Source organism: Lepidochelys olivacea, assembly GCF_965140295.1.
Source record: "Lepidochelys olivacea isolate rLepOli2 genome assembly, chromosome: 8".
NCBI lineage: Eukaryota > Metazoa > Chordata > Testudines > Cheloniidae > Lepidochelys > Lepidochelys olivacea.
In genome coordinates this window covers 38,703,873-38,718,125 of record NC_140418.1, presented here as the reverse complement: position 1 = coordinate 38,718,125, position 14,253 = coordinate 38,703,873, and the positions used below count along the sequence as shown (strand labels likewise).

The 14,253-nt window shown below is 48.2% G+C and overlaps 1 protein-coding gene across 1 annotated transcript in view; it reads right to left on the bottom strand.

Moving 5' to 3' along the window:
* Nucleotides 1–1,040: 1,040 nt before the first annotated feature.
* LOC311524675 (protocadherin gamma-B5-like) overlaps nucleotides 1,041–14,253 on the bottom strand; it is a 52,967-nt gene continuing 39,754 nt past the window's right edge. The window contains exon 4 of the mRNA XM_084636032.1: nucleotides 1,041–1,059. The gene's annotated coding sequence lies outside the window, so the exon portion shown is untranslated. The remainder of the gene's footprint in view (nucleotides 1,060–14,253) is intronic.

Genomic DNA, 14,253 nt, shown 5'->3' with positions numbered 1-14,253 from the left:
GCTCCTGTAAAAAAGGAGTTCTCTTGTTTAAAAATCTGGCCCTTTGTTCCAAAACCAAAAAATGTCTCTTTTCTGCTACTGACACGTTATTCCTTCCCTCGTATGTGAGAATGGGACAGAGGGGGACTGATTATCCCACATCTGTCTACTGCACCTTCCTCTGAATCATCTGGTGCCGGTCACTGCTGGAGACAGGATACTGGAGTAGATGGACCTTGGGATCCAGTACAGCAAATCCTATGTTTCCAATACTATGTTTCCATGTCCTGTCCACAGCCAAGTCTCCCAACTTGCTCCGTTTCTCAAATTCACCCTCACATGTACTGGTGTATCAGATCAGACATTGCATATTTGTTTTATTTTGGGATCAGACTTTCTATACAACTACACATATACATTTTAAAAAAGCGAGAGAGACACTCCAAATACAGGTTTTTCTATTTATATCACCATATTGTGAGCCAGATACCACTCTCTCAAGAATGCAGATGCTGAAGATTCTCAGCCTTTACCCTCCTGCCTTACTACACAACAGAATGACTATCTCACATCAACCGCAAACCCTGCTCCATGTTGTTAATTCGCCATTCATATCCTATTCATATCCTAACCTATTCATATAATGGGTGCTGAAACTAAGGGGGTGTGTGTGTGGCAGGGGTGGGAGGTGCTGTTGCTGCTGCTTGAAGTGGTTTCCGTCATATGCAGGGTTTACAGTTTGATCCAATGGCTCTCAGCACCCCCACTGTACAGATTGTTCCAGCGCCCCTGTTCATGTCTCTTTTGCATAGTAATACAAGTACCAATGGTATTCTGATGGTATTTGCTTAAGAAGTACTTTAGGAAGCCACATCATCCCTGCCAGTTGCTCTGAACCACTGATAATATTAAAATCCTGTCTAATTACATGCACTTTAAATGTTACAGCATTACAAATGATGCAATTATCTTGTGCTTAAAGGAAACTGACCATTTGCTGATGCCAGGATCATGGCTTGAAGCATTTCCGTATCAAACTGGTTGTTTGGCCAAGCTCCACCTTCTTCTCCATTCTGAGAGCTAAGGAAAAGAAAATAAACAAAGAGTTACCAAAGGCTCAGCAGAGAGGGTGGGATTCTGTCAGATATTGCCTGTAGAAGTACCATGCTCTGTAAAGAAAGTTAATACTATTGATTATTATAAGGTCACACCTGCTCTCGACAGTGTCCACAGCGCCTCTCCCCTGCTCATCTCCCCAGCACACAGCTGGCTCTAGCCCTCAGTGCCCAGCATCTGTCCCCCACTCCACAGCTGGCTTTAGCCTTTAGTATTACAATGCAATATGGTATTTTTATATTAATATAAAGCATATCCAAAATTTATGAAATATACAGCTTTGAAAATCTAAAATTACTGTTTCAGAGTAGCAGCCGCGTTAGTCTGTATTCGCAAAAAGAAAAGGAGTACTTGTGGCACCTTAAAGACTAACCAATTTATTTGAGCATAAGCTTTTGTGAGCTACATTTTCCACTTTTATGCATCCGATGAAGTGAGCTGTGGCTCACGAAAGCTTATGCTCAAATAAATTGGTTAGTCTCTAAGGTGCCACAAGTACTCCTTTTCTTTTTGTAAAATTACTGTGTTTTCATTGCTGAAAAACACTGGCTCTCCTGATAAGGAGAAGAGATCTGACACCGCTCAGGGGAGTGCTCTTACCTCTGGACTACAAGAGGGAGTCTCATTCTTTCTCTGGTCCAATTAACATTTAATTACAGTGGAGTAACTTCAGCGGGAAAAACTGAGGAGACCCAAACCAGAATATCCCATAGTTCCAGCACTCACCTGAGTGGTAACAGGTGTCTGGTCAAATCTCTTACTTATCATGCAGAGGGAGGACTTGAACCAGTGGTCTACGTCTCCCAGGAGAGTATCCTAACTACTGGGCTAACGGTGGGGTGACCAGATGCCCCAATATTTGGGGCTTTGTCTTATATAGGCACCTATTACCCCCATCCTCATCCCAATTTTTCACTCTTGCCATCTCTTCACCCTAGCTAAAGATCAGAAGGGAGGTCCAGCTCTCTCTCCTTGATGTTTTATGTGGACTTAGGCAGACTCTCAGCACACCTATCAGATCAGGCCCTGCATATGGGTTAGGTGGAGGACGGCCTGCAACATTATCTAATTCAAATATGACCATATAGATCATTGTTGCAACCACTGTTATGTATTTGCAGCAAATATTGTACAAAGGTTGTCAGGTGAGGTGTCTATGGAAAGGTTATGATTTGCTGCTTATGATTATGCTATCTGTATGCATGTATCATTTTTGTATTTGAAGTTGTAAGTTGTAAGTATTGGCCCTATACTTGGATTTCAAATGTTTGCTCCTAGGGTAACGCCCACAAGTTAACGCCCAGCACATCTTGGAGGGACTGTTCAAATTAAGTGGCTCATCAAGAACATTTAACTAACAATGGACCATGGGAGACGCCCATCTACACTTAATGGAATGTCCTGCTGTGATTAGGCAAAATGTATGGACATGGGACTTGCCCATGTGACTCCAAACTCCATCTTGTTGCTGTAATTTTCCACAATAAGAACAATGGGATACCCTCCACATGGCAAAAGCTATAAAAGGCCCTGGAAACACCTCCATTTGGTCTTCAATCCTGCTTCTTACTTCTGGAGGAACCTTGCTACAAAAAAGCTCTGAACAAAGGACTGAATGACCCATCCAAGCTGTGGATGTACTCCAGAGACTTGACTTAAGCCAGAAGTTTATTCCATCACTGCTACAAGCCTGAACCAAGAACTTTGCCATTAGTGTATGTAATTCATTCCTTTAACCATTTTTAACTCTTTTCTTTCTTTCTTTCTTTCTTTCTTTCTTTCTTTCTTTCTTTCTTTCTTTCTTTCTTTCTTTCTTTCTTTCTTTCTTTCTTTCTTTCTTTCTTTCGATTTTAGATATTAAAGGATTGGCACCAGTATGATTTTTGGGTAAGATCTACGTAATATATTGACCTGGGTGTGTGGCTGGTCTTTTGGGATCAGAAGAACCTATTATTTGATGAGACTGGTTGTAAAGAACCACTCATCTATGAATCCAGTGTTTCTGGTGGTGATATAAGAACTAGAATGCCTGAGGAAACTGCCTTTATGTTTTCTTGTTAGCCAGTGTGGTAAAACAGGAGTGTCCTTTTGTGGCTGGTTTGGTATATCTTATAAAGGAATAACCACCAGTTTTGGGTTGTGTTTGCCCAATTTCTCAGCAGTTCATCCTGAATTTGGCATCCTCAGTTGTGACCCACTAAGGCTCGGTTACAGGGCCTATCCCCAGATTCATGGATTGCACTGGGCTATAGGTGGGAAATAGGCGCCTGGATGTCCAGAGTGAGGAAGCACTGTGTATGCGCCGAGGCAGAAATATAGGTGCCTAGGTACCACAAAAACTTAGGCACCGAGTGAGTTTGGGCGCTTACAGGTTAGACAGCAGCTGCACAGGTGCTTGGTGGATCTCAGTGTCACCTAAAAATGGGACTTAGGTGTCTAAAGTCTGGGAGTTTAGTGCCTGAGCATGTTTGTGAATCTGGGCCTAGGTGCCTAACTCACATGGCACCCCCAGCCACCTATGTGCATCTTTAAGTGCCTAAATGCCTTTAAAAATTTGGTCCTATGGGCCCAATCCTGCAAACATGTGTGAATGTTACTGAATGAGGGAGGCAACCTAGTGACAGAGGATGTGGAAAAAGCTAATGTACTCAATGCTTTTTTTGCCTCTGTTTTCACTAACAAGGTCAGCTCCCAGACTGCTGCGCTGGGCATCACAAAATGGGGAAGAGATGGCCAGCCCTCTGTGGAGATAGAGGTGGTTAGGGACTATTTAGAAAAGCTGGATGTGCACAAGTCCATGGGGCCGGACGAGTTGCATCCGAGAGTGCTGAAGGAATTGGCGGCTGTGATTGCAGAGCCATTGGCCATTATCTTTGAAAACTCGTGGCGAACCGGGGAAGTCCCGGATGACTGGAAAAAGGCTAATGTAGTGCCAATCTTTAAAAAAGGGAAGAAGGAGGATCCTGGGAACTACAGGCCAGTCAGCCTCACTTCAGTCCCTGGAAAAATCATGGAGCAGGTCCTCAAAGAATCAATCCTGAAGCACTTGCATGAGAGGAAAGTGATCAGGAACAGCCAGCATGGATTCACCAAGGGAAGGTCATGCCTGACTAATCTAATCGCCTTTTATGATGAGATTACTGGTTCTGTGGATGACGGGAAAGCAGTGGATGTATTGTTTCTTGACTTTAGCAAAGCTTTTGACACGGTCTCCCACACTATTCTTGTCAGCAAGTTAAGGAAGTATGGGCTGGATGAATGCACTACAAGGTGGGTAGAAAGCTGGCTAGATTGTCGGGCTCAACGGGTAGTGATCAATGGCTCCATATCTAGTTGGCAGCCAGTATCAAGTGGAGTACCCCAGGGGTCGGTCCTGGGGCCAGTTTTGTTCAATATCTTCATAAATGATCTGGAGGATGGTGTGGATTGCACTCTCAGCAAATTTGCGGATGATACTAAACTGGGAGGAGTGGTAGATACGCTGGAGGGGAGGGATAGGATACAGAAAGACCTAGACAAATTGGAGGATTGGGCCAAAAGAAATCTGATGAGGTTTTAAGTGCAGGGTCCTGCACTTGGGACGGAAGAACCCAATGCACAGCTACAGACTAGGGACCGAATGGCTAGGCAGCAGTTCTGCGGAAAAGGACCTAGGGGTGACAGTGGACGAGAAGCTGGATATGAGTCAGCAGTGTGCCCTTGTTGCCAAGAAGGCCAATGGCATTTTGGGATGTATAAGTAGGGGCATAGCGAGCAGATCGAGGGACGTGATCGTTCCCCTCTATTCGACATTGGTGAGGCCTCATCTGGAGTACTGTGTCCAGTTTTGGGCCCCACACTTCAAGAAGGATGTGGATAAATTGGAGAGAGTCCAGCGAAGGGCAACAAAAATGATTAGGGGACTGGAACACATGAGTTATGAGGAGAGGCTGAGGGAGCTGGGATTGTTTAGCCTGCAGAAGAGAAGAATGAGGGGGGATTTGATAGCTGCTTTCAACTACCTGAAAGGGGGTTCCAAAGAGGATGGCTCTAGACTGTTCTCAATGGTAGCAGATGACAGAACGAGGAGTAATGGTCTCAAGTTGCAGTGTGGGAGGTTTAGATTGGATATTAGGAAAAACTTTTTCACTAAGAGGGTGGTGAAACACTGGAATGCGTTACCTAGGGAGGTGGTAGAATCTCCTTCCTTAGAGGTTTTTAAGGTCAGGCTTGACAAAGCCCTGGCTGGGATGATTTAACTGGGAATTGGTCCTGCTTTGAGCAGGGGGTTGGACTAGATGACCTTCTGGGGTCCCTTCCAACCCTGATATTCTATGATTCTATGATTCTATGAATGTAATTGAGGAAAATCACTTATATCCATCAGTGTTTGCAAGATTGGGCCCTGCATTCCCATCTGAAGGCTATGTAAGGTGAAGTCCTTTAGGTTGTTTCAGATAAGCTACACTGTGTAATCCCATTCATGACAAGGTTTCAGAGGACACCCAAAGCCTATGAGGGTATTTTCCAAATGGTGCGTCCAAATGGTCGCGGGAAGGTTGTAGATGGGTTGCCATGTCCAGGGTTGGGCCCTGATATAGTCATACATATACTTTTCCTAACCTGGTGGGGAGAGGAGGCCTAGGGATTGAGGGATGGGCTGCTGGGCAAAACCTGAGTGGCTTTGAGACCACATGTGCCTGGTTGCAATGCCCAGAATGGGAAGCCAGGCCCAGCCCCATGGAACAGGCTGCTGTGGGGTGAGTGCAGATCTAGCTCACTCTCTGCCCCCTGCTGCCCTGGGCTCTCCCCTCAACACCAGACCAGAATTAAGATTGTAGTGCCAGGGCGGAGAGTGCATACATGTAAAGGTGAGTCACCCCCCCGCCAAAGGGGGGGAATGCAGTTGTGGGGGGGTGGGGGGGTCACCTTAGCAAAAATTTGGGAACCACTTGCCTATGGATTAACAGGGGTTTGGATTAAGGGTGTGGAGTGGGAAGACATCTGACCAGTGCTTAAAAAGCACAAACCCAGAGCAGAGGGGAGATATACCACCCACTAGCTCTGCAGAACCTGAGAGGCAGGGGAGAAAATAGCATGCTACCACTATCTTCTTACAGCAATAGGGTGAGAAAGTGAGACGGGGCTAAAGGAGGATAGCTAACATTTAAAGTCTGGCTCCCCAACTGCAGGGCTCAATGAAGCTGATGGATGGCTTGTTAGCACTACAGACCTGTCAGTCAGCTTTGCAAATCTCAGGGGCTGCAACTGAACTTCAATTAACCTGGAGTTTTGGTTAAATGAGGCTGCAATCTATATTCTTAGATACAGTACAACATGCTTCTCAATGTTTGCCAGATGGCCAGCAGCTGTGTTTAACATTGTTTGCTTATTGATTTGCAATCATATTGTCCCCCAAAGGGGTCCAATGAAACAATCCAAGAACCCCAAGATCCTCTTCATATTAAATTATTAGTTATTATTATTTATTTATGGTAGCAGCTAGAGGCCCCAACCAACATCAAGGTCTCCTTATGTAGTCTGTGTACAAACACATAGCAACAAACAGCCTTGCCTCAGAGACATCAGAGTCTGAATAAACAGCACAGACAAAGGAAGGATTATTATCCCCATTTTACAGATGGGACACTGAGGTACTGAGAGACTACAGGCCTGTGGGACTTAGGTGCCCAGGTACTTATCTGCATCTTTAGACACCTAAATTCCTTTGAAAATCTGGCCCTCAGCCACTTGCCCAAGGTCACACACAAAGCCTCTGACACGGCCAGGAGTTGGACCATAATCTGCTGAGTTCAAGTCCAATGCCTTAGCCATGACATCATCTTCCCCTTCCACATAGGTGGCGGGTATGATAGGTGCCACCACGGATCTGCCGCAGGATGTCTGGGCCGTGGTGGCCCCACCTGTGCACCGCCTCTTCCCCGAGGCCTCCACTGCCTGCCACTGTCTGGTGAGTCCCTCCTCTCTCCATTTCACCCCCCTCTCTGGAGGTCCCTGCCACATGCCGCATTCATCCTCTCATCCACTCCATTCCCCCATGAGGCCCCCACCACCCGCCACTCCCTGTGTCCCTCCTCTCCTGCACGCACCCACTCCCCCAAGCCCTCCCCCATCCCTCTCCCCGGCTGTTGCATCCCTCCTCACCCCCCTCTGCCCAGAAGCTGGCAGGGGCTCAGCTCCGGCCAGCAGCCTGGCACTCGTGGCTCAGGCTGACCGGCAGCCTAGGGTGGCTTGGGCCAGTGGCTTCGGGCAGCTTGGGCCAGTGCTCAGGCTGGCTGGTGGCCTTGGGTGGTTTGGGCTGGTGGTAGGGCAGGTCATCAGTTTGGGCTGGCCATCAGCTTGGGCTGGCCATCAGCCCAGGGCAGCGCTCAGGCTGGCTAGGGTCCAGGGATCAGGGCTGTTTGGCCAGGGGTCCTCCAGCTACCGGGGGGGCGGGAGGGATAGAGGAGGTGGGAAGGACTCGGGGCTCTGGCAGGCAGGGGGAGATGGAAGGGGTGAGGTATGGGCAGAGCCTCTGGTGGAAGGGGCAAGGCAAGGGGTAGCCTCCCTGAATGGGGGTTTCACCTGCAGTCCATGCCCTTCCATTTTCGATATTACTCCACTAATATACATAGCGGGACTGGCCATTGCAAACTATCTTCTGAGCAGTATGCAAATTATTGTGTAATTTGCAGAGGAAGCCCAAGTAGGAGGTATCCAGAGATTTTGCTTTTGCAATATTTGCTGTCTAGTGAAATCTGGGGTATCCCAAAAGCTCATTATCCACATCAACCTATTGACTACATGATGATGTGAAGCAAGCCACAAGTGAGTTATGAAGGCCACCCTGAATTGTTTGTTACTATTATTTAGTTGTATTACAGTAGCACAGAGAGCCCCAGACAGCATTAGGGCCCCATTTTGCTGGACACTGTACAGATACTCGGTAGGAGGCAATCCGTGCCTCAGAGACTTTACAATCTATGTAAAGACAAAAGGCGCTAGCAGAGCTGGGAAGATAATCCATGTCTCCTGACTCCTAGTTCCTTGCCCTATTCTATGTTGCCTCTTTAAATAAGTTCTGATAAACGTTTATACCAAGTGCTCTGTGTACATCACCTATTTGACAGAAGAGCTATTTTAGAAATGCTTTAAAGAGTTTCAAAAACTGTGATTGAACTATATTTTGCATTTCTCCATGTGGAAGTCCGGTGCTGTCATTACTAAGAGTCCAGCCATTCATGGTGATATAAGATACATTGATGATATTTTCATCCTCTGGCTAAATGACTTAAACTCCCTCATAGACTTCCACCACAACTTCTACCACCAGCACTTGTCCATTAAACTCTCTCTGGAACACTCCCACACCAGCACCAACTTCCTAGACACCACGATCAGCTTCAACAATGGTACCCTACAGACAGCTATATGCAAGAAACCACAGATCACCACACGTACCTTTATAGATCCAATAACCACCCCAAACACACCAAGAAATCTGCTATCTACAGTCAGGCACAGAATATGCTCTGGGGAGAAAGTCTAGGATATGCATCTTAACACATTCAAAACCACCTTCACCAAACAGGGACACTCCACCAGAGACGTAGATTGCACCATGGAATGGGCCACTCAAATATTCCGAGAGAACCTGCTTCAATATGGAAATAAATCCTCCTCCAACCGCACACCTACCGCCCCACATTGGAACCCATGCAGGTCATCATCAAACAACTACAACCCATAGTCAGTCCATCCTGAAAGAATCTTTCCTGATCCCCCTCTTCTGGCCTTCAAACAACTCCTCAACCTCTCCAAGATCATCATCACAAGAAAGCTTTCCACAGATCAGGACACACCAATTCAAAACAGCACCAGACCCTGACAGAACAAGAGACGCAAACATATTTCCGCTGCTACAATAATCAACATGCCCACCCCAACACCACAAAACACCTTTCAAGTTCCATGAATCCTACACATGCCTATCACAACATGTGGTGTACCTTGTCCAGTGCACTAAATCATAGACAACTCATGTCTCCCCATACTGGGGCGGGGGGCACAATCTAAAGGGAAGGACACATGTGTCTCCTCTGCCCAGTGACCCCCCTGCCCTGTGCCCAGCCCAGGGCCATGGCACTCTCCCCACCCCACCGAAGTTACAAGTGAGGGGGAAGGGGCTCTGTCCTTCTCTCCCTGTGCCTTTCCCCCAGGATGAATCACTTCTCCCTGAGAGAGCCTGGCTGGGAGGCAGCAGTGGCCGGCTCGCTGCCTGGGCTTGGCTGCTGGGGACAGGGGCTGAGTGAGCCAGAGCCCCCCTCTCGCCCACCCAGCATGCTCAGCCCTTGTCCCTGGGGGGACACACAGGGAGAGAAGGACAGAACCCCTCTCCCTCCCCGCTCTCGGGAGGCCAATCTGACCCCACATGCCCTCCATGTATCACCTCTGCACTGAATGCCCCAGTAGCCACTATACAGGGGTGAAAGCAGACCATCACTACATTCTTGAATTAGCTCAGACAGGAAAATGATAAAAGACAAAAACCCCACATCACCTGCGGGTGAACACTTTTCACAAAGCGATCACTCCATATCTGAGCTGTCAGTCCTCATCCTCAAAGGGCACCTGCACAACACTTTCAACAGATGAGCCTGGGAGCTTTAACTCATAACTTTGCTAGATGCTAAAAATCATGGACTGAGTAGAGACACTGGATTTCTGGCTTATTACAACAATCTGCAACCCACTAACAACCCCCTTCTCCAGCTGCTTTCCCTCCTCTTCCCCTTCCTTTCCTCCCTATGACTGGAGGGGTGTTAATGGGCCACTTCACCTTGAATGGTCCCTTAAAATATGTATTAACTACTTATGCTAAACAATCTGTTTCACATTGTATAGTTTCCCACAGCTGAAGAAGAGCTCTGTGTAAGCTTGAAAGCTTCTCTCTCACCAACAGAAGTTGGTCCAATAAAAGATACTACCTCCCCGAGCTTGTCTCTCTAATATCACATATGGAAGAGGCAGGGATAGATTTCAATTCTCCAGGCTTCACTCAATTGCCTTAACCGTCCTTTCTCTTCCTGCAATCAAACAGCTGCAACAAATGAGGCGGGATCCTACAGACAACTGTCTCCTTCACTATACAATACGGAGTCATTCCCAGAGCACTCAATTCCAGGTTCTGGAGAGGGAGATCTCCAGTGGTCACAGGCCTTTCTGCCCCTTCCCCCATGTCCAACATCTGACCCCTTCTGCCCTGTCCCCTCAGTTTCTTCTTGTACTTGTCCTGTTGCTTCCCCACCACCAACTCCTTGGCTCAGTCTTCCTCCCCTTTCACTGACTTCTCATCCTTTTTCTTGTTTCCTTGCCCAGCCAGTCCAACTCTCTGCCTTGGGGATACCTCCAGTCCCAGTGCCCCCTTGGGCTCCTCATCCCAGTCTTAGCCCAAGGGTTCTTGTCCAGCCAGTCTGAGCTTCACCCAATCTAGCTCCTCATCTGATCTGCCTCACCCACCACTTGCTCTGAGTTGCCCCACCCAACTGGTTCCTCAGATCCCAGTCTCCCTCCTCCCAGCTCCTTGGCAAGCTCAGTCTCCCACCTTCCCCACGGGTTCTGCAGTCCCCCGTCTCCCCTCCCAGGTCCCAGTTTCTCTCTCAAACTCTACCTGATAGCTCCTCTACCCACTCCCCCAAGCACCTTGTCCCATCCTACTCCCAACCCCACCTCAGGACCAGCTCTTGTCCCTCTGCATTTGAGTCAGGTGGTTTCCTCCTCCATACTGCCTGGGCACAGCAGGAGGGCTTTTAATGCTCACAGAAAACAGTCTCGTTGTTCTCTGTTCCTATGCCTGGCCCCACAATGGCCCCTGGAATCTGGGAAGAACAGTTGTAGGGAAAGTCCTGCTCAGCCCCTGTATCCCTGAGCTGGAGTATGATGGAATCTCCAGAGAATGTAACTGCCAAACTCTAACAAGTCTCTGCTGAACTGCGTGAACTGCCATTTCCAGGTGTTTGGAACTTTGCCAAATTTGAGGAACATCAGGGACACCTCCCTACCAAATCTCAAGTCCCTGTTTCAGAGCATGGGGGCACTAGAGCTTCTAAAAATATTCCTGTTTGTTTACTTGGGGAAAACAATGCATTTTCCACTAATCTTGTTCTCAGAAATGGCTGGACCATTTTTGCTGTAACTTCCCATAGAAATTCAGCCCAAGGCAGACACCAACCATGAAAGAGTTCAACCTGAATAGTTTAAACTGGGCAACATTATGAGCAACTAGAAACAGGGTCTTATAAGGAGAAGTGTCAGGACCCCTTAGCTAGAGACAGCAATACCTGGATGGCCAATAATGTATATTGGTGATGATTAATAAAATGCACATGGTTCCAGAATTCATCATGTCCTTTTGACCACTCTTGCCACTAAGCCATATAAGCTGGATTCCTTCTGACATTCCGAACCCTGGAGCAACTTCCAATGGCTGCCATTTAAAATAAATAACCTGCCAGTTTCCTTCTTTCTCCCCTAAATGAGAAACCCACCCTTTCCCCCAGTCCCCATACACACACACACACACCACCTGTAAACAAACTACACTGGCCTGAGACTCAGAATGGGCAATATTCAGTATTAGACAAATCACAAATTTAAGATTGTGACTCACAGATGTTCAGGTCAGAAGGGACTATCATGATCATCTAATCTGACTTCCTGCACATTGCAGGCCACAAAACCTCACCCACTCCTTGCAGAGATAATAATTAGAACTCTATAATCCTGGCAATGGGAGATTCTCAGCTTTCCAATGGGACACACAGCATTTGCTTCTAGTGCTGAAAGGTGCTGAGATACTGCACTTTAATGTCAGCAGAGAGGGCAGTCCCTTAGCATCCATTGGTCATCAGGCCAAAAATGGTAGGATGGGAAGGGTATAAAGTTTTTATCAGCATGAAGTTGGGATGGTCACTGTGATGCTGGCAGGCCAGATGCCTGTTTTTGCCAAGGCTGCAGACATTAGCTAAGAACTGACAACACTGTAGCTGGAGACCAGACCAGGTCACCTGTTTGTTAATTTGCTCAAAACAGGTTTGAGTCTTATAAGAATGTATTTAATATTTAGACTCTACAGAGTGCTTGTGTGTTGCTGCCTACATTAATCTGACTTATAATATCTATATACCATGTTATAAGATAATATTTAAATGTTTCCTCTGTAACTATAAAAGTGTTTTGCTCTGAAATTGTAAACCTCCACAGTCAGGAGAGAAACATTACCAACTGTGAAATACTAGTTTACCAGGGTAGGTGTTACCTCATGCCCAACACTTTGAACCTGCACTGCAGTGTGTCCCGGTCATGGCCCCTTTCTGTCATGCATCATGAAATCTGTCTGTAGGTATCATAATTCCTACGGCTGGAGCGCAGCTGGGACTGGACAGCCTCCTCTCCCCAAATGCTGATGAGATCCAGCAGCGTGGCATTGCTCCAAGCAGCAGATCGCCTGGTGCATGGAGCAGGCATGGCCAACTGGAAAGATGCGCTGAGACCACTGCACACATCACCGAGCAAACAGGAAGGGGACTTTCAAAATTCCAAAGGAATGTACGGGGTGGGGATGATGGTGGGTCACCTGAGGGCAGGGCAGTAGAGTTCATACCAATGACCAGAGAGGCAAGAACAGGCATTGTGGGACACATCCCGGAGGCCATTCGCAGCACAGTAATCAACCATGGTGTCTACACTGGCCCCGCAGCGCTGTAGCCCTGACACAGAAAACCGTACACCTCTCGGGGTGGGTTTTTTACAGCGCTGCAACTGAGCAGTTTCTGCACACTAAGTGGCTTGGCGGTGTGTAGACCGCAGGAGTTACACTGCAGAAAGCTGCTTTACTGTGCAGAAACTTGCCAGTGTAGTCAGGGCCTAAACTGAAGCCAGAGATCCCCAGGTGCTGCCTCCTGGGTCTGCTCTGAAAGACATTTTGAATAGACAGCTCACTAAAACTCTGTCACTCTTAGGATTTAAATGATAACTCATTTGTATGTCTATGTGTGCTTGCTTTAACCTGTAAATAACTCTTATTTCTTTTTCCTAGTTAATAAACATTTAGATCATTTATTACAGGATTGGCTACAGGCATTTACCTAGGGAGGTGGTAGAATCTCCTTCCTTAGAGGTTTTTAAGGTCAGGCTTGACAAAGCCCTGGCTGGGATGATTTAACTGGGAATTGGTCCTGCTTCGAGCAGGGGGTTGGACTAGATGACCTTCTGGGGTCCCTTCCAACCCTGATATTCTATGATTCTATGATTGTCTTTGGTGTAAAATCTATGGTACCAGTTGGTCTGGGGGTAAGTGACTGGTCTCTTGGGACTGGAAGCAACCTGTGTGGTGTGATTTCTGGCATAAGTGACCATTTATCTTAAGTCCAGTTTGTCTGAGCAGCAAGATAGACTGGAGAGTCTAAGGGGACTGTCTGTGACTCCATGGTGAGACTGTTATAGCAGGGGCGGGCAAACTTTTTGGCCTGAGGGCCACATCAGGTTTCTGAAATTGTATGGAGGGCCAGTTAGGGGAGGCTGTGCCTTCCCAAACAGCCAGGCGTGGCTCGGCCTCCGCCCCCTATCTGACACCCCACTTCTCACCCCCTGCTGGCCCCCCCAGGACTCCTGCCCCATCCAACCCCCCCCGTTCTCTGTCCCCTGATGGCCCCCCTGGGGTCCCTGCCCCATCCACCCCTCTCTGTCCCCTGACCCCCCCCGGACTCCCCCCCGCTCCTGACTGCCCCCCACTGCCCCATCCAACCCCTCCTCTCATTCCTGACTGCCCCTCTGGGCCCTCTGCCCCATCCACCCACCCCTTCTCCCTAACTGCCCCCAGAACCCCTGCCCCTGACTGCTCCTCGCTGCCCCATCCAACCCCCTCTCTGCTTCCTGACTGCTTCCCTGGGACCCCTGCCCCCATTGAACCCCCCTGTTCCCCGCCCTCTGAACACCGTGTCCCCTATCCACACCCCAGCCCCCTGACCATCAACCTGAACTCCCCTGCCCTCTATGCAACCCCCCCTGCCCCACTCCCTGCCCCCTTACCACGCTGCCTGGAGCACCAGTGGCTGGCGGCAGCCGCACTGCCCAGAGCACCAGGACAGGCAGCTGCGCCACCCAGCTGGAGCCAGCCAC